Here is a 19598-nt window from a genome sequence, read left to right as displayed (position 1 = left end):
GATTGAGAATAAAGGAGGAACGCTGCATCGCAGCCTTATCGGACCAAAACCAGTCGACTCAGCGTCCAAAAGACTACAACATATGGGCCAATCGCGGTCATCCGTGCTTTTATAAGAACGAAATGGCGCTTTTAGTAACATTTTGCATACAAATCCCCATCTCGTAGGGCGCAGTCACCCAGTTTCGGTGGAAGTGGGCGAGTTCGATTGGGATTCAAGTAGGAAGGGAGCGTCTCAGCTTCCTCGGACCAAGACCATTCGACTCAGCACCCCGAAGACTACAACTGGTGAAATTTTAATTTTTGCCTTAACTTCCCCTTTAACAGCAGTGCACTAGTCACAAGAGTAATGGGTAACAGTGGTAAATATACGCGTTGAATGTTGAGAGCTGCTTACAATGGAACCGGTTGGGTTCCCACCAAGGACAATCAGTTGCTGCTCAGAGTTTCTTCAAGCAGCAGACATCAATTTATGCTCCAACAAACTTAAGCAGTGTTGTACATATCAGTACAAGCAAGAGTACGTAACCCCCCAGAGTGTGCAACGCCGATTCAGCTCTGCATAGGGTCTTGGTCGAGCGTAATTGGATCTTCTGATGTCATGCGTACACTCCACACCAGCGCAAGGCCGGTCTCGAGGCAGGGCACCATTGTTTTTGATCCAAGAGCATCCGCGACTCCCCGGGTTCCCCTTAGATGTGTACGGTATTATGACGCAAAGATCCGATTCCGCTCGACCAAGACCCTATGCGCAGCTGGATCAGGCGTCGCACACTCTGGAGGGTTATGTACTCTTGGTACAAGACAACCTAGCCACATAGCCATAGTACAGCTGCGACATGCTTCGCCTGCGCCGTCTCGCGGTGTGAGGTCTAGGTCGGTAGAGGGCGACGACCTATCTTATAAAAAAAGCTGGGGCGCAATCCTTGTGCCATGGCCGTTAGTTCGCTTTACTAGCTGTTCCAATGAAGTCTAGATGGCCGAAACACATGTAAAAATCGTATACGTACTAGGTCAGCCTTGTTTGGTTCAATAGACCCTTTGCACAATAATGGTCACGTGATCCGAGACGGGGCATCCTCTTCGATTTTTGTGCAAGCCCTACGCGCTTAGTTGAGGCGCTCGAGGATCACCTGCGACGTTCGGCAGCGAGGCCAACCTGCGTTGGCAACGCGGAAACCGGTCTTATCTCGTTGGCGCTTGACGGCCCAGCACGCGCGATTTACGGAAGGTTGTAATGGCTAACCGAAGAAAGTTGAGGTGGGTTTTGAGGGCTAAACCTGATTTTTGCTCTAATTGGTAAAACCGGACAAGGCGAGATGAGGAGCGCGGTCCTGCGCGGTCCTGCGCGGATAACGCAGAAGGACGAAGATACAGTAGATCTACTCTCCCATCCCCGGCTGTACAACACTGATGTACTGGTGAACCGTTCAGTGAGTTTTGTCGCCATATCGCTCTCCTTCAGACACCATTCGGATAACACAATCCGCGCAACAATACAAGCCGCTCCAGGATCGACTTCTGTTTCATCGTTCTGTTTTGGTCCCTTCACGCAGTTGCAACGCAACACACAAATCCGTCCCGGTAAACCTAAAGCTATCACTCAGCACTGTAATGATGAAAGTGTTGAGATCTAGACGGAGCCGAGGTTGCAGCGTTTCATTGCGCTGACGGAAGTGTTCGTCGGTGGAAGCTCCAGTCGAAAAGATTCAAATGAACCGATCGCAACTTCTGTGATGGTTTGCGCTACCATGTTCTGGGATGCAATGGTCTATGGTTTTGTTCGGATAGTGAATCCGTGGTTCCATGCGGTATGACACAGGCAGAACACAGAAAAATCAAGTGCGAAGATTAGCATCAATTGTAACTAGTTACTTGGCGGACCAAGTAGTACCCACTAAGGACGTTCCCCAGTACAGTAAAACCTGCGATTCCGGGACCCTTTACCAAGCAGTATCCTGTAGTGACCGGCCACATTGTCACGGACCAAAGTGCTGTGGAGTGGACGTGTATCTCTGGATCAAGGTGAATTCTGTAATATTAGGACAGTTTCCGCTGCACTAAGGGCATCCAGTTACAGCAAGCTAATATTGTTGTTTCACAGAGAGCTGAACGAGCAGTATCTTTTCGGAACTCTGGGTTTCACGAACTGAATCGATCATCAGTTCGTCAAACTCAGAGTTACGAAAACAGAACTTCTCGTTCTTCTGTCGGTGTAGTCCGCTCTTTGATTTCGGCAAATTGAGCCCTCTACGGACGGTGCATGACCTTCACATGATAATAGTATTAATTTTATATTATTCATTTAGTCCAGTCATCGCGTACCGATGCCCTCCCGATGTTTACGAGCATTCCTCCCACTGTGTAGTGAAGTGAAAGATATTTGAGCAAGTCGTTTGCGCCCTGCATCGTCGGCTCTTGTTCCACTCAGCTCCTTTGTAAGGCTAGGCCCTGTTTCACCAGCCAACAAGCAACTGCGTGTGTTACTTCTCCATAGTAGCGAACGACATGAAGGCGCGCAGAGTCACTACGACTTGTGCATGTGTCCTAGGAATGTGTGGTACAACGTCAGGTCTGGTACCCAATCAACCTTTTAATGGGATGGCGTAGTGGATATACGTATATGTCATGCACATGCCACCGCTTCGTCAGGCTAGCTTCCAGCTACTGCGACAATCACCCGTGCACAAGCCACTGGAACATTCACGCACAGGCATTCCTGGTATATAAAGGGAGGGAATTGGAACGTTCGGACGTACGGGTAGTCCTGTGTGATGTAGTGTGCAACAGCACCAACTTATACTCATTTACTGACCATTAGATTGTCTTAGCCTAGGAAACAGAATATAGTCGTACAAAGTTTGTCTTGACGACTTCTTAGGGTCATCGCGGCAAGCCAATAGAAAGGTAGCTCGTGTCCTATTTAGATACTAGCACTAGTGGCAGTCCTAGTACCTGTAGGGTATCTGTAAGACTGCTGTACGGACCAACTAAGCCGGTCGCCAACATGGTGAGTGAGAATCACTAGACTAGGTACTAGTTTGTGCTGTCATTGCTCCACTCTTTGCAAATGAAGACTTGCAATACGACTCAATAGAACTCAACCGAGAATGAGAGATTGACCCAGAGAAAGTGAGACAGTTAGATAGATGGGTAGATACTGGCGAGTATGGTGGAGCATTTGTAGATAAAGAGATAGACAGAGAGGGAGAGACCGAGACACAGAGAGGGAGACAGAGACATGGAGAGACAGAGAGTTGTGGTCGTTGTTGAAAATAAAATCTAAAACACCAACAACAGAGACAGAGGGAGGGAGAGAAAGAGAGAGAGAGAGAGAGCGAGGGAAATAAAGAGAGAGAGTGAGAAAGAGAGAAAGAGAAAGGGACAAAGAGACAGAGACAAGAAGACAGAGATAGATAGATAGATCGAGAGAGAGACAGAGAAAGGGAGTGAGAGAGAGAGATCGAGAGAGAGAGAGAGAGAGAGAGAGAGAGAGATCGACAAAGACAGAGATAGATTGATACTCAATATGCGAGATAGATAGGTAGGAAGCGAGAGAGAGACAAGGAGAGCAAGAGAGCGAGAGAGAGAGATCGACAAAGACAGAGATAGATAGATACTCAATCTGCGAGATAGATAGGTAGGAAGCGAGAGAGAGACAAGGAGAGCAAGAGAGCGAGAGAGAGAGAGAGAATAAATATCTCAGATAGATAGATAGATAGATAAAGATAGAGAGAGAGAGAGAGAGAGAGAGAGAGAGAGAGAGAGAGAGAGAGAGAGAGAGAGAGAGACATAGACAGAGATACAGTGACGGAGATGAAATAAGTGTCTGGAACATCGTACCCAGGGGTCGAAGTGATCACGATAGAGCAGACTTCATGATCACTTCTGTTCTTACGTGCAATGGGCCAGTCACCATTTTTTAGGTGTTACATGTACTCTCTTGATTGGATCAAGTGGGTACTCGTTAAGGTCGCGAACTTCTTGTACCTTACAAAAAGACAAAAATAGTAGGGACGTCAAGTGATCATCAACGGACTTACTTTGCAGTGTGATTTGATGTTCACCGACATAGGCAACTGATGATAACGGTTTATTTTTTTATTTTTTGTTTTACTGGATACCACAGAACTATCAGATGCTGCACAGTGGGGCAGTGGCATATTGGATGGCAGTGGGGGCCGGCGGGGCTAAAAGTAACTCCTCCGACCAAAGGTCTTGGGTTCATTGTTACTCATGTGCGTCGCACACAGTCAAATCATCCCCTCACTGACTCAAAATACACACTCAAGAACACACACACACACACACACACACACACACACACACACACACACACACACACGTAGACGCAAGTACATACTTGCCTGCTGCATGCAGATACACAACCGAAACACACCCACACACTCATTCTGATGTACACGAATCGATACTGACACATGCATGGACATTACGAGCATTAAAAAAAATCGACGGGTTCGCGTACCGGGCAGGTCAAGTACAAGGAGTTGTACAACTCCCTGGTCAGGAACCACCTTTCCGCTTCCGTGGGACGCCACCACCCCATGATCAGGCGTCAGATGCGGCTGCTAAAATGGTGGGGGAGCATAGATCAGATCCACCAACCAGAGGCCAAAGGCCTAAATCCCACTTGCCACATCCAAGTTTTACTCCGAATACTCGTGCGAGGCCAGGAGTTCCCAATTTACTGCGGGTCGCAGCACGGTTGGAAAAATCCTTCCGGTTCCAAGCAGGACTTGAACCTGGTACCTCTCCTTTCTCAATCATGTTCTTAGACCAACCCACTATGCCTGCCTGACGAGTATTACTCTCGATAATCATGTAAGACTGTACGGAGGCCAATCGCACACAATGTAGCCTCTACACTTCTATCACGTGTTTTGTTGCAGGACACGTGGATGTTTACACCAATCGTCGTTGTCACGCTGCTGTTGCTGGCAGGTCCTGGTGCCCTAGGAGAGCAAGAGCGAGGTAAACAAATACTGCACTAACGTTACTGGTGGTACTCAGTAAATTCTCTTTTGATGGAAATGTTCATTCTCCGTGGAGCATTCTCTCTACAGCGATGTTTCATAAAACTGCATTAATTTCCGTTCAGAAAGTGGTGGACATCACGGAACTGCATTTTAAATACAAGGGGGTTTGAGAAGGGGGGTTGTCAACTGACAACCGCTCCATTTATAATTTAGTTGCTTTAGATGAAAATTCTTTTATCAATGATGTTGAAAAATTATTGACGTTCCGGGCCAGTCACCCATCGTCAGAACCATGTACAAGGAGCGAACCTGGCCTTTTATAACTAAAGAAAGCGAGAGCGTATGTAAAAAGCACACAATAGCCGTATGCAATTGAGTGTCTGAATTAATATTTGCATGACTGTACAACCGACAAGGAGAAATGCGCTGAAAGAGGGGGTATGCAACAGCTCAGCAGATGAAGCGCAGGAAATGTGTGTGCGAAGGTGTATACCACGATCATTGTGTGTACAACCCTGTACAGACACAGCAAGATTTAGCAGTCTCACTGCGTGGGTGCTAGCGCCTAGTCTTGACTGCCCGAATCTGGGGAGTTAGGTCTAACTTAGGGTCAGGGCCTGTACTTGGGTCTGGAGTTTTTCAGTGCACTTACTGTGACTTAGTACATGCAGCGTAGCCACGCAGCAGTGTTAGGCCGCGGTCACACCGAGCATTTTTTTCTTTTTTTTTCTTCTTCCGTGGTTGGTCTCACCCTCTCCTCAATGGCTGTCTTGACATGCCACGAGGTGCAGAAAAAAATAAATAAAATAAAATAAATTCCGCCATTTCCATGCTGAATTCCGCCAAGACGCCAGAAGGCGGATTTTTCTTGAGTTTTTGCATTGCTTGAGGGTGGAAATTCAGTTGCGTACCGGTTGCGAAGACAATTGCCAAGCGTTGTTTGCGTACCACATTCATAGCAGCAAACAAGTCAAACACATAGAAAAACCTGACGGAGAGTTGTCCAAACTTGCAACAGACGAGAGGCTGTGCATGGGCAACGAACGAAATCACTAGTACCGGTAATAATAATAATAATTATTTATCTTTCCCGCGCAAACCCATTCCGCTAGTCAGCGTATGTCTACCGTGTATGCAAGCGTGCAGACCTTCACTGCTTCAGTCTGCGATTCATCTGCCCGCGTTTCAGCCAGTTTTGGTGTGACCGCGGTTGGTGTCTGTGCACTCTGGCATCACACCGTCCAGATATCCTGACACGTCCTGACACCTTGCTAGAGTAGACTATTTTTCTACACGCCGACATGACAGTGTACTTCTTCTATTATAGTGTGTAGTGGTCGACCTAGCTACATGTACCACATTTTCGCACATTTTCGACCTACCGAATTTTCACACTCCTAACCTAACGTTCCACTGCAGAGTCTTGTGCACGCGCGGCGTGTGTCTGCTCTCGCAGACAGTCAGAGAGTAGCATGAAATGATTGTAGCGCCCCAGTCGTCGTTTATGCGCCACTTTCTGTCTCTGAATGTTCCTTTTTCGCACTAGCTTTTAGTGCTAGCCCGCGCGTTTCCTTTCCGTACAATAAAAAGAGGACTTGTTTGGCTCCGTCATCCTCACTTGCCAAGCAGTACCACTGACGAGAAGGAGCCAAGGTTTTCTGCTACTTCTGCGTTCTTCATTGTAGCGCAGAACTGAATTTCAAATTGACTTCTTCCGGTCAAATTATGATAATTATTCTTCAAGAGAACTGGAAATTGTGATTTCCAAGATTTGTTCTTGCTTCAAAAGATCATACTGTACTACAGTTTCGAAGTCCATTGCTAGAAGGAAGTAGGACGGAGTCATCACGCGTTCCAGGAGCGAGTTTTGAAGTCTGCGTGGGTAAATTCGAAGCGCAGTGAGGCGAAAGCACGGCCACCAGTGAACGCGAGACGTGCCTGTGTTTCAGGAAGGAGGCATGGGTGTTGAGTCAGGATGCTGGACACGGTGCGCTGGCATGAGCAATATTTAGGTGAGTACTAATGACGGCATCTTGGCAGGGTTCCCTACTTGCGTTCTGTACTTGACCTCATCTTGTGTGGTACCAAAGTGCAGAGGGTTTGGGAACAATGTTGACGTGTGGCCCGTCGGTGTTGTGTGTGTGGGAAAGAATAATAATTATCAATCCCTTAGTATTGACTCGCATAGATTTTTGCCATACCTAAGCAGTCAAATATTCCTGCATATTTCACTCCTTAGGGCTATATTGACTGCTTATACTTGACTGCTTGGGGGTTGCGCAGTTGAACGGTGCCTAGTGCAGCATTGTCACTGCATGAGTAGGTGGTGGTGCAACGGTTGTGCAATCGTAAAGCCGGGATTCGTGAGGTTATCGTTCTGGAATTTGAAGTACGGACTGTTTGCCGTGATAAATCTAATATTGACTTCTTACTTGGTCAGTATAGGAAATAAAAACCTCGTCAAAGACCTCGGCTTCGCCGCGGTCTTTTACTCGGCTTTTATTTCCTATAAAAGACCTCGGCTTCGCCTCGGTCTTTTGCTCGGCTTTTATTCCCGTAGCTATGCAGAAGACGTTACTTCAGTAACGTCTGGCGCTAGCCAGGGTCCACACAGCTTTAATTTGGTGTTTATTTGTTTGTGTGTTTGTGTCACGCCTGGCGCTATCCCGTATCTGTCCCGTACCGTACCGTACCATCAAACACAGCTGGCCACATACAGCTGGCCGCAATATTCAAACAGGGCTTTCAAACGCAAGATCATAACGTGAAGCAACTTGGAAGAATGAGTATGAATGCGAAGTGTATGGGGGAATGCATGTGGGGCGATAGTGCAGGTTCGAATCCCAGGTAATGCCTGAAAAAATAGGAGAATTGAAATATTTATAACATCCCTTTTCTTTTTTTGCCGTCATCAAGGCGGTAGACGGTGTCGTATTACCCTCGACCGTACCTGTCCCGTACCTGTCCCGTACATATCCCGTACATATCTCGTACCGTACCGTACATTCAAAGACGGCTGGCTACAATGCATATTCAAATAGGGCTTTGAAATACAAGATCATAACGTGAAGCAACTTGGAAGAATTCGTATGTATGCGAAGTGTATCGGGGGATGCATGCAGGGCGATAGTGCGGGTTCGAATCCCAGGTTATGTCTGAAAACAAAAAGTAGAAACTTATAAGAATTTATAACATCCCTATGTTTTTTTTGTCTAGGTCATCAAGGCAAAAAAGCATAGCGTAGGGCCCTGAGCTTCCAAGCTCTCTCGTTTCCTATATTGACCTCGTACTCAGTCAATATTAGATACTTATTGGTTTCTCAGTTGCGCATGTTGAGTGTTGGTGTAGGCAATGAGTTTGGGTTCGTGCATCAAAAAAGCTGCAAACAACATTGGGAATAATGGCCCTTGCTTGTGCATGAGAAATATGTCGCTATTCTCAAGTTTTTTTGTTCGCAAGTTTTGTTGTTCGCGAGGTTTAAAGTATGCTGTGGAATGGTCACTATGCACAAAGAAGGAGTAATTATTCGTATTCACAAAATCGACTGCAGACTGGTGATAATGTCGAATGATTTCGAGAGTACATACTATTATCCCCTAGTTTGTGAAGCTGCCAGTCTGCATCCTTAACACATGACATTACATCACTCAATGGGATGCTTTGGAAACAGTGCAATGTGAGCACGGGAGAGTTCTATCCTAGGCAGAATGATGTCACACACCAATGCACATGTGGCAATGGTACAGGCAGTGTGCAATGGTTTGAAATGTTACTGTAATGTGGGATACTTTTGCTAGAGATTAAATTTCGCGATTTTCGTGACAATACCAATGAGCTACATTGTATATATATTACGCGCCAAGGTAGACTGATAACACGGCGCACATACAGTTTCAGGAGCCATAGCGCTGCGGTGGCCTAATGGCAGATCTGTCTCGCAGTGACATGCGGATGCCGCCATCCCCTATGTTGGGCTCAGGGCCTGGCAGCACTGATGCTGGATGGTACAGATGACCACCATCTGTAGCCGCTGCACTGTCGTCTATCGGCGCTGTTGGCTGGGCCAAGTCACGGGCGACATCCCTCTTGATGATCTCCACGTTGACAATCTTCTCCGCTGAGTGTGGATCTGCAGCCCGGGTGATGACAACTGTCGACGGCGACACAACGCGAACGATGCGCCACCCAGGCTCGTACGGTGCCAGGCATTTGCGGCTCCGGGAAGGTCGACGTAACAGCACCGCATCTCCTACGCTGTACTCTGCTCCTTCGATCACGCTTTCTGTGTCGTTCCGGGAGAGCTCTTCGTTTACGAGGTCTCGCACACGTGCCGGATCGTTGGTGCCAGGGTGCGACGTCAGCTTCTGGTTGCGGAGCCGGTAGTCGAGGCAGGGCCGAACTGGCGTTGATGCCTTATGCTCCTGCGTAGCAGCGAGCAGAGGCAGCACACATCTCGGCTCACCATGCTTCACTAGCCAGCCGTTGCCGAGCCATTTTTCAACCTCATCTCCAAATAGCTGTTCCTGCTCCTTGGAGAGCTTGGATCGTGGATACTCTCCAAGGCCTGACCCGATGCACGTAGTCGGCTCCGTCTTGTCCGCCCATTGCCACTGCACCTCCCACGCCTTGTCAGCCGTACTCCACCGGAGGATCATATCTGATGCCCGCAGCACAACATCGCCATTGCTGAGCTTCTCCACGTCCGCGTGGTGAAAGTCTTCAGCGACGGCTCGTGCTTCCGACTCGGGGCGTGATGGATGCTCATCTGGGGTGCTCGACGCCAGCACCAATGGGCATGCAGCACTGACGGTCCCGAATACAACCCCCACCAGTTCTCCTGTGTCATACTGCATATGCACACCACCCAGAGTCGAAATGCTGTAACTCCAATCAGCACATCAGCCTCCACGACAGACAGGTCGTCCACCACCAGCATGTCAGTCTCGGTCTCACGTAGGCGAACCACAGCACTATCCAGCCGTGAGATTGTACACTCCACGACGCCACGGACATCCACCGGACTGCCATCGATCGCATTAATTGTGGATGACGTAGGCCTGATATCCAAAGCTAGGTCGGTTGCCAGGGCGCTAGCTACAAGGGAGCGGGATGCACAGGTGTCCACAGCAGCTACTACACGCTTGATTGGACCGCCGGACCGTTTGATGTCCACAAAGATCCGTGGCAGACTGTCATCTCCACTGCTCAGGCATAACACCTTGGAGTCACCATGATCACCAGAGAACACAGGAGCAGCAGCTGCACTCCCACCCCGCTGCTTCTTCTGCTTGAAGGCCTTGAACTCCGCACAATCTCTCATCATATGCCCAGCCTCGTCGCAGAATAAACACGTCAGCTGACTGTGTTTGGCTTGCTTGTGGCTACCGGTGCCACTTCTCGTGCTCGCAGGGCAGTTCCGCCTGAAGTGGCCAACTTGACCACACTTGTAACACAGGATACGTCTTGCGGAGTCGCGACCTGCACCTGCTGCAGCGGTCATCCTGGAAGAGCCTGATGGAGCCCGATCGTCTAGAGCACCGTAGCTCACTGCTGCCACACCGGGCTTCATCGATCGCTCCACGCTTCTAAGCCGCCTGACGTACTCCACGCAATCGTCGATGGTGTCCGTTTTTCCACTCATGCGGAGCTCCTTCGCAAACTGAGAGGGGAGCCCGGAGAGAAACTGCCTGATCACTATTTTATTCTTCCCGTCAGCACCAACCTGTTCACCAGACAAGGTGAGAAGCCTCTTCAAGTCCGCTGCGAAGTTGTCCACCGACTCGTCTCCTCGCAAGATCCTGGACGTAAACATCGAGTATGCTTGATCCGGTGCCATCCCAAAAGCGGCGGTCAGCTTTGCTTTCACATCGGCCGGCTTCTTCTGATCCGCTGCCGCCATCTCGTTCCACACGGTGAACGCCTCACCCTCGAGATAGAGCGGTAGATTCGCCATCTTCTTTTCGTCCGAGTCCCACTTCTGCAAGTCCGCGACAACTGAGAACTTCGCCCAGAATTCGCTCGGGTCGTCCCGACCCCCGCGGAACGGTCTCAAGAAGCATTCGACTTTGGCCATCTCGCACTGCTACCCAATTCGCCCGACTAATCCGAGTTACAACACAAACTCCTGAGTCCCGGGTTTCGGCACCAAAAAGTGCTGTAACCGAATGGCGCCTAGTAGCATGCACTATGATCCGACACACCGCCAAAGACAACAACCGACCGTTCCTTCTTCGTTCTGAGTAAGAAAAGTGTACGGCATTATATGTGACCAAAAAGATACAGTGAAAGAAAAGCCTAGCAAAGCATTGCAAGGCACGTTGGTTCGGCTGCGTTGGTTGAGCTGCACGCTAGGCAAACATGTAGATCGACAATGTTGGGCGGAAACCAAACACCACAACATTTCCAGAAACTAACTTGTTCACACCTACATACAATCATGAGTCCATACCGTGTCTGGTCTGGTTTGTTATGTTAGCAACCTAGAATGCATTGAACACATGTATTCGATCACACAGTGTGTGGGGAAGAATAATTATTACTTTCTCAGTTGCGCATGTTGAGTGCTCGTGTAGGCAATGAATTTGGGTTTGTGCATCAATAAAGCCGCAAACAACGTTGGGAATAATGGCCCTTGCTAGTGCATGAAGAAAATGTCGTTGTTCTCAAGTTTGTTGTTCAGGAGGTTGAAAGTATGCTGTGGAATGGTCACTATGTCAAAAAATGAGTAATTATTCGTATTCACAAAATTGACTGCAGACTGTCGAATGATTTCGAGAGTACATACTATTATCCCCTAGTTTGTGAAGCTGTCTGCATCCTTAACACGTGACATGACATCACTCAATAGGATGTTTTGGAAACAGTGCAATGTGAGCACGGGAGAGTTCTATCCAAGGCAGAATGATGTCACATACCAATGCACATGTGGCAATGGTACAGGCAGTGCGCAATGGTTTGAAATGTTACTGTAATGTGGGAAACGTTTGCTAGAGATTAGTTTTCGCCATTTTCGTGACCATCACACATCCGCGAATATAGATCGATGCAAAATTCTCTATACATCGATTGTAGACAATACAAAATCCCACGGAATAGATGAAATTGTGAAAGTTTCTCGTCATGATCAAGCAACATGATTGAAAAAGGGGAAATGTGCACGCCGCGGAGAGTTTTTCTTTACAGTATGTGAATTTTTCTATCGCAGACCCAATAGTAGCATGCTCTGGGTGATTTATTGTACTTGATTTCTGTCATCTTAATCTTATGTAAACAGAGCTGACTATAACGTCAGGGCTCACAGCAACCATGCCAAAACCTCGATTACGTGGGAGGAAATCTTGGATTTGATCACCATAGAAACGAACTCGCGTGACCGCTAAGCGCAGGCGTAGAAAGCAGTCGCACAAGGAGATTTTGACTTGCTTGGGCTTAGTTGCTGTGACAAGGACGGAGTCGTGAATGGTGAAGGAGATCTCTATTTCATTTCGGTTGTTCTTGTTTCCTTCCAAGTGGATTATTTCGCGAGCAGTGTTGGCCTTATCGGCCGAAGGCTTCATTCAGACTGTCCGCACACGGAGTCCTGCGAAAAGTAGCCCTGAGCAGAATCCTGCAGTCATTGACGAAAGAGTTCAACATCTACAGCCGGGCAGCTACGCCGCTGATGCACAGGCGCGGGTGACGGGAGAGGGAAAGGACTACCGACTAGCATTCCTTGACGGCATGGAGCAATGACTCGCGTCGTGTTCTAGTTTTAGTTTCTCCGCCGTGAAGTCCTGTTGTGTAAACGTAAATATACGGCTGGTCTGCGAAGAGCCGTGTAGCGCAGTGGTGACGATGTGGAGTTGTGAATTATTTGATTCGCCACTCCGTTTCGTTGCAAGAGAACAAGTCCAATGGCTTCGCCGTTGTGCTGGCCATGTATCTCTTCGGTCTGCCATAACCATGGTAACTCCTTGAGGACACAGCGATTGAAGCGCCAGGCGAGTAGCAAAAACATTTCAAAAAATTTCTTTGCTGCTATTGTTGTTTCCGCATTCACAACAAGTGCAGCGCGCGCGGTTCTTCCTCGCGGGTGCACTGCAGATAGGGTTGCCTTTGAAATGTTCGTTTGTACCCGTCTCTGGCCCGATTTTGATGGCCAATAGCTTAAAATTTTCAGTAGGAAAATTAAAGGAACTTCTCCGAGAGACTTTTCAATTTTAGTACAATAATCCAAATCAGAATTACGCCTGCACCAACTGATACTTTGGCTCCATATGTACGCCTAACGGTATCGATTAAAACAAAAATACCTCTCGACAAATCCTTACAATGGGTATTGAGAGTATGTTCCTAGAGTTTCATGAATGCACCCCACTTTCAAGTTTTCAGAAATATCTGCCTGATCGCATGTACACGATTCTGGCATGTTGGCTGGCTCGTGTGACAGCGGCCTGTCCAAAATGGCGCCCACGCTTTTGTGTGATGCTGTGAGCCCTGAACGTGAGACATCTGTGGAAAGATTGACGAAAAACTCAAGCAACCCGAAAGGACAACAATATTGTGTGAGATGCAGCTTAACCCTTTGCCGGTCTAACTCAATGTATGTGAGGGGTGGTCACGCAAATACATGAACACACAACCAGCAATAACTCAAGAACCATGTGATGTAGGTATGGGTAAACCATATATTTTCAAAATCTGTGTGCCTGAACGCGTCCAGAAAATTCAAATATGACTAGGTCCAGGCAAGGATAGGGACCATGGTAGCCCTTCAAGTTGAGAGAAAATACAATTGCGAATGAAATACACGAATATCACAGCACGAAGGGCATACCAAGTTCGTGATGGAGCTGAAGTCGTACGATAAACAATCAGGTAAGGGCTACGTCTTTACAAGAAATGTAGGCTCTCTACAATACCGCCATTGAACACCAACACCTCGCCATCGGCGCTACGCCAGCAGCAGCAATTCCCATTGCACGATATCGCAGTTTCGGTTTGTTCATCTCAGCGCTGCTCGCGTCAGATTCACTCTCGCTCAGATGAGTACTCAGGCGCGAGCTTACGCATGCCGTGATTCTCACGGCCAGGCGAATCAGCTGATCGCACCTGACGAGTCCTTGTGACAGTCGCTGTCGCCGTGTCGGCAGCAAGAAGGCTTCCTCTCTGTTTGGAGAATTTTGTTTCTTCATTCGTGGACGATATATTTTTGAACTAGCAGGACTCAACGGAGCTCTTTTTCTCAACACACTACACTGCAAAACCTCCCGGGACATCCAGCCTGGACTGGTGATGTTACTGCTCTCAGAGCGCTTGTCAAACACGGCCCCAAGAGATGCACTCGCATTCTTGAAATGCGCGCATGGCGGATGGCCGTCTTTTCCAATTTCAACAAACTTCAGTCGATCGATACTGCAAAAATTTGTATGGTAAGCATGGTTGTTTTGCACATCGTCAGAAAGCTTTGGACCTCAGCTACGCGTGGAGCGCCATTTTAGCTGTCTCCTAGCAACAATACCCCAAAAAAATGAGGGCCAAACGTACCGATACTATAGTATCGGTACGCTTATGGTAGACCGGTAAAGGGTTAAGGCCGATTCATACTTCATTTCGCGTAAGGGAAAGCCATCGCGTGACCGTCGCGCTACTGCTTTCCCATACGCGAAATTGTTGAGCTCAGATCCACCTTTTCATGACGCGACTCGTTCCCGTACGCAAAATGGAGTATGAATCGGCCTTTAGACACGAATGAGTAGCCACAATGTGACGTTTCTGACAATCATGTCCTAGGCTATGCACCATGTGATGTTTTGTGATGATTCTGTCTGAGCAGGTCCACCAAGCGCACCAGAGGACCTCTTCGCGGTCCGACTAAACTCAACTTCAGCGACAAGCAATTTCAAGGTAATAATATTTTCATCGCAGTTATTGATGCATGACCATAATATAGCGCGATGTTTGTAGGTGGGAATAGGGGTTTCTGTGCTGTACGGAAAACTAGAGGGGACATCTTGCACTCCCGGCGCTCACGGATTCAGAGCTCTCTCTCTCTCTCCCTCGTTAATGTTGTCCGCTCTAGTTGCAATGGCTGGCAGTTGCACGGATGTGGACTGATCAGCTGCAATAGTTAACTCAATAGGTTGATATGGTCATGCAACAGCAAGCAGACTGGGACTTCTATAGCATCTCTAAGTCTCACAACATCTTGTGTCCATCAGACAATGCAACCGGAATTATGAAGAGCGGCAGTTCTGTTGCTATTCTGAGCTTTGCTTGGCATGACCCTCAGGCATTGCCACTGCGATCGCGAATTCCCGTGCGTTTCACGTTCATGCGTGGCTGTGTTGGACAGTTTTGGCAAAGAACATGGCACGCCTTTAATTATCACAGATGGCTGTGAACTTTGACGCTGTGTAAACATGCTTGCTTATATTAAGCTTAATCTAACTTCAATGTGATCCGAAACTCAGATGTTGAGACAATAATATGTAGAGAAAGGAAAGATAAAAAGGAACATATGGTAGAGTAACTGTGCATCACTGTAACTAGATATCATATACAGTCAGAAAGTGCAACAACTAGGCACAACATGTGAAGAGTACTGAGACATTCGACGACCTGACGCCTGGCTCCAACACGGCTCTCTTCTTAACCTAGAACCTTCCGAGTTGGAAGGCTTTTGGTTGGCGCTTCGGATATGTTTGAGAGCTAGGTGTCAGGTCGTCGAATGTCTCAGTACTCTGTAAGTTTTGGGCCTAATTGTTGCACTTTCTGACTGTTTATACTTCCACCGTATACAAAAAATTCGTGACATTTTTCAACATTGTTTTTGAGCAAGAATCTGCTCAACAAACTGTGCCAAAGGCTGTCATCGACAACCCCCATTCATGTCGAGGTAAGTTTGGTTGATCACGATCAGATTCTCCACGGAAGCCATTCGCGTGAGGACGTTGCTGACAGGAACTCGCGAGTCAATTGAAAAGAAAGCCAACACTTACTTGCTCGAAACTGACACAGTGACGAAGTAGAGCTTGCGGCTGGAGCACAGAGTCGCGCGGCACTCGCTGCCCTGAGGATGGACAGGTTCGTAGGTCTACTTACGGTGCGCGGCCTGCAGATTGAGAACACAAAGCTGTTCCTCTCGCATGGCAAGATTAAAAATTTCAGTTGTATATCAACCAGCGCAGACTCCAGATCCGAATGTCGACAACCTGGCTATTTTCGCATTTCTACAGTCAGATGTCTCTGTCGCGAAGGGGAATCGCAGGGACCTCCTCGAAGCCATTGTAGAATGCTGGGACGAGTGAGTATCCTGCTAACAAATTATGAAGCATGGGGGTGTGCTTGTACGACTCGTTTTACGGCGTAGTGGAGGTCGCGGGCTGAAACGACTGAATACTAGTCGACATCGATTCGTATACAGCTCTGGAGATGAAGAGGACGTAGCCAGAGTATCGCTTTGGATCATCACTGCCACTGAAAAGAAGCTGCACGAAATGCGAGCGGAGGCAGCATCGTCCGTTGACAATGACACGAGTGACGAAGACTCTGAATAAACTCAATCTCATTCGTCTGAGTTGCATTTTTTCTTTGTGTTTAGTTTGCAAACAGGTTAGACAATGCCATGAGTGTTATTCCGAGTCAAACGGCACAATTCCAGAGCTGTGTGGAGCCTTCCAAAAAGTCACGAAGTTTTTGTATTTGGAGAAAGTATTATCTAGTTACAGTTCCTCCTAACTCGTATCCATATGTTCCTTTCTTTTTCCTTCTCAGTGTGATCTGTTTGGCAAGTCACCCTGATCTCTGCTGAATAGACCCAAAGCAGTCAAAATGACTGCCTGTGCCGGCATTGACTATTACGGTAGTTTGTTTCCACAATGCCCTGGCCCATGAGGAAGACATAATGAATAAAATCAAGCTAAAAAGGATATGAACGCAGTTTTATACCGCCAGGGTGGTTGGACATATTCCTAGCATGAAGAACAGAGAAATTATGCTGCTGAACGAGCTAATAGATCAAAGATTGAGTGGATATACCTGCAGTTTACACAGAGGGTTGTAACTCAATCACAGCCATTCCGTTCCCCGAGGCGCAGGACACAAAGGCCAATACTTGGTTGTTACATCATCGTAATTGACATTACGAAAACCAAGGACTACGACATGACGAAAAAGCAGAGTACACTCAAAGAGACGAACAAGAAGACTGACAAAAGGACTCTTGACTACAAGATCGCGCATGCTCATATCACACATGCATGCGACTAAACGAAGACAGTTTGGAGAAATGTCATCACACGGGAAAGCAACCTATAAACATACAACAGAATTGGATTTCTGTTTCAAAGAGATCGGAAGAGGATTGGTTCCTGCAGGAGCCTGCTAGATTTGCTCGACACGAGTACCCTGGAATATTCTGCAGATCCATTTGTATTGATTGCAACAAGTTGATATCAACTCTATAGTAGTATTGACCTTTTCATCCTCTGCAAGCAAATGCTTTTTTCCTAGGGCATTATTGACTACTATAACGCGATAATCATTCTCGGCGTGCAAATTTTTTAAGAATTGCCCTGGTTCCCGATAAACTTTTTCATCTACTCAGTTGCATCTTGTACTGTCTACAATCAAGGTATAGAGCAGTTCGCGACAATTTATATTCGCAAATGTGTGATTGTCGCGCACATAGCGACGATGATTTAATCTCTAAGTTTTTCAATCTACGGAATGCGGGATAATTTACTACTTCTCTATGCTGCGGATAATAATGATAATGATATGAACAGGTCACATATTGCCCGCATAAAACAAATCATACGAGGGTCATGCATCTGTCAATGATCGTTAACCAGAGTTGCTTGTTGGTGGAGAGGTTGAGGCATTCCTGAATCGGCACATTCAGAGGTTTGAGGTCTTCTTTGATGTTGTCGACCCATCTCTTCTGGGGTCGTCCACGGGGGCGATTGATGTCCGAAGTATTGGGGACTAGCTGCAGTGTCTTGTAAGAGGCTGCGTCTGGTCCTTCCCGGGCAACGTGCCTCAGCCACAAGAAGCGGCGCTCTTTACATGTTTGCGGGTTTGGGGCTTGGTTGGTCTTTCGGTAAATATTCGTGTTGGATATGTGGTGAGGGTGGACAATGTTCATAATATAACGCAGCTTGCGACGATGCTACGCATCTAGTCGATCCTCCAGCTTCTTCGTTAGTGTCCAGAGGCCACAGTTTTACAAGAGTACAGGCAAAATCAGAACTTTAACTATACATCCACGAGATTCAATACTGTGATAATCCCAAGCAATTGAACCGAAAGCAACTCCAATGCTGCGGATTGTTCATGAAATTATACAAAGTGTGACAAGTTTGCATTAGAGTAATGCCAAAGTGATAAGCAACTTAGCTTGTAAAAGACCATTTTCTGGGAATTAAAAAAATAAATTTCACGGTTCGCGTGAGACTCGGCTGGAAGTCGAGTTTTCCGCATCCGCAGTGGGAACGCCACCACCCTCTAGGATCAAAGGCGCAGATGCAGCGCCTAAACGGTGGGAGGTGAGTAGATCAGACCCACCACCAAGTGGTCAAAGACCGAAATCCATGTTACCCTCGTGCCAGGCCACGAGTTCCCAATTTACTGTGGGTCGCAGCACGGCTGGAAAAATTCCTTCCGCTTCCAAGCAGGACCTGGTACCCTCTGTTTCTCAATCCTGGTCTTAGACCATCCCACTATGCTGGAATTGCTAGTGAATTTATTATTAGCCTGTAAACATTTCTTTACACAAGTTTGCTTCCTGTGTCTTGTTTGGTGTATATAGGCTCCAAAGCAAGAAGAGCGAGTATATGAATTGTTTGGCTCCTACAACAGTGTGGAATGTCGGGGTGAAGGCCGATGGGTTTGCAGCAGGCCTAGAGTTGCCAATTGTACTGTAATTGGCCTATTCTTCTGGCGATGTAAGTACTATTGTACTCCTATGCAATGTCTGCTCTGGGATTTCTGATCAGCCGCGTACACGTATACCTGGCACACCTCCTCCAAAAGGGTCAAAGCCGGCTATGTCCAAGTGCGGTTACTGCATAAACATGAACATATGGGAGCCATGAATGTTTTTGAACTTCTTGATATATATATGACGCTTCCACGAAATGGAGCCGAACGCTCTATTTGCAGCACCTATTCTTGCCTGAATACCCTCTGCGGACCCTAACGAAAGAGCCAAGCAGCTTGACAGATCGCCAAGAGGAGTCGGCTTTAGTTACTGTAATATTATTGTGTTTTCTGATTATTTAACATTAGGATCTTCTTTGAATTGGTCACTTGATTTCTCGACCATCTCCTCGACTTCTCGCCTCTCCGTGTTATGGATTGTTGTATCGTCTGCATATTGGGTGGTTGGTGCCCTGCAAAGATAAGTGCGATGGCATAGGATCAATGTGGCGCATGGCTCCCTCAGCATACACGTTGTACATGATGGGAGAGAGCGGATCCCCCTGTACTACTCCGATATTTGTAGCAAATGCTTTGCCTAAATGAGAACTGAGCATCACTCTCACCGTCGTGTCCGAGATCAGAGTGGCAACAACATCAGTGGCAGCTCCAGAGTCTGAAAACTGCGCCAACGCCTTCTCAC

General features: G+C 47.4%; 1 long non-coding RNA gene across 1 annotated transcript; it reads left to right on the top strand.

Moving 5' to 3' along the window:
• The first annotated feature begins 2774 nt into the window (after positions 1–2774).
• On the top strand, positions 2775–18809 carry LOC135826852 (uncharacterized). The gene is made up of 4 exons (XR_010555336.1): positions 2775–3009; positions 4910–4991; positions 14811–14881; positions 18786–18809. It is a non-coding gene; the product is annotated as an uncharacterized LOC135826852 (long non-coding RNA).
• Positions 18810–19598: the final 789 nt, after the last annotated feature.

This window comes from Sycon ciliatum, chromosome 10 (genome assembly GCF_964019385.1).
Source record: "Sycon ciliatum chromosome 10, ocSycCili1.1, whole genome shotgun sequence".
Classification (NCBI taxonomy): domain Eukaryota; kingdom Metazoa; phylum Porifera; class Calcarea; order Leucosolenida; family Sycettidae; genus Sycon; species Sycon ciliatum.
This window is presented reverse-complemented; position numbering and strand designations above follow the sequence as displayed.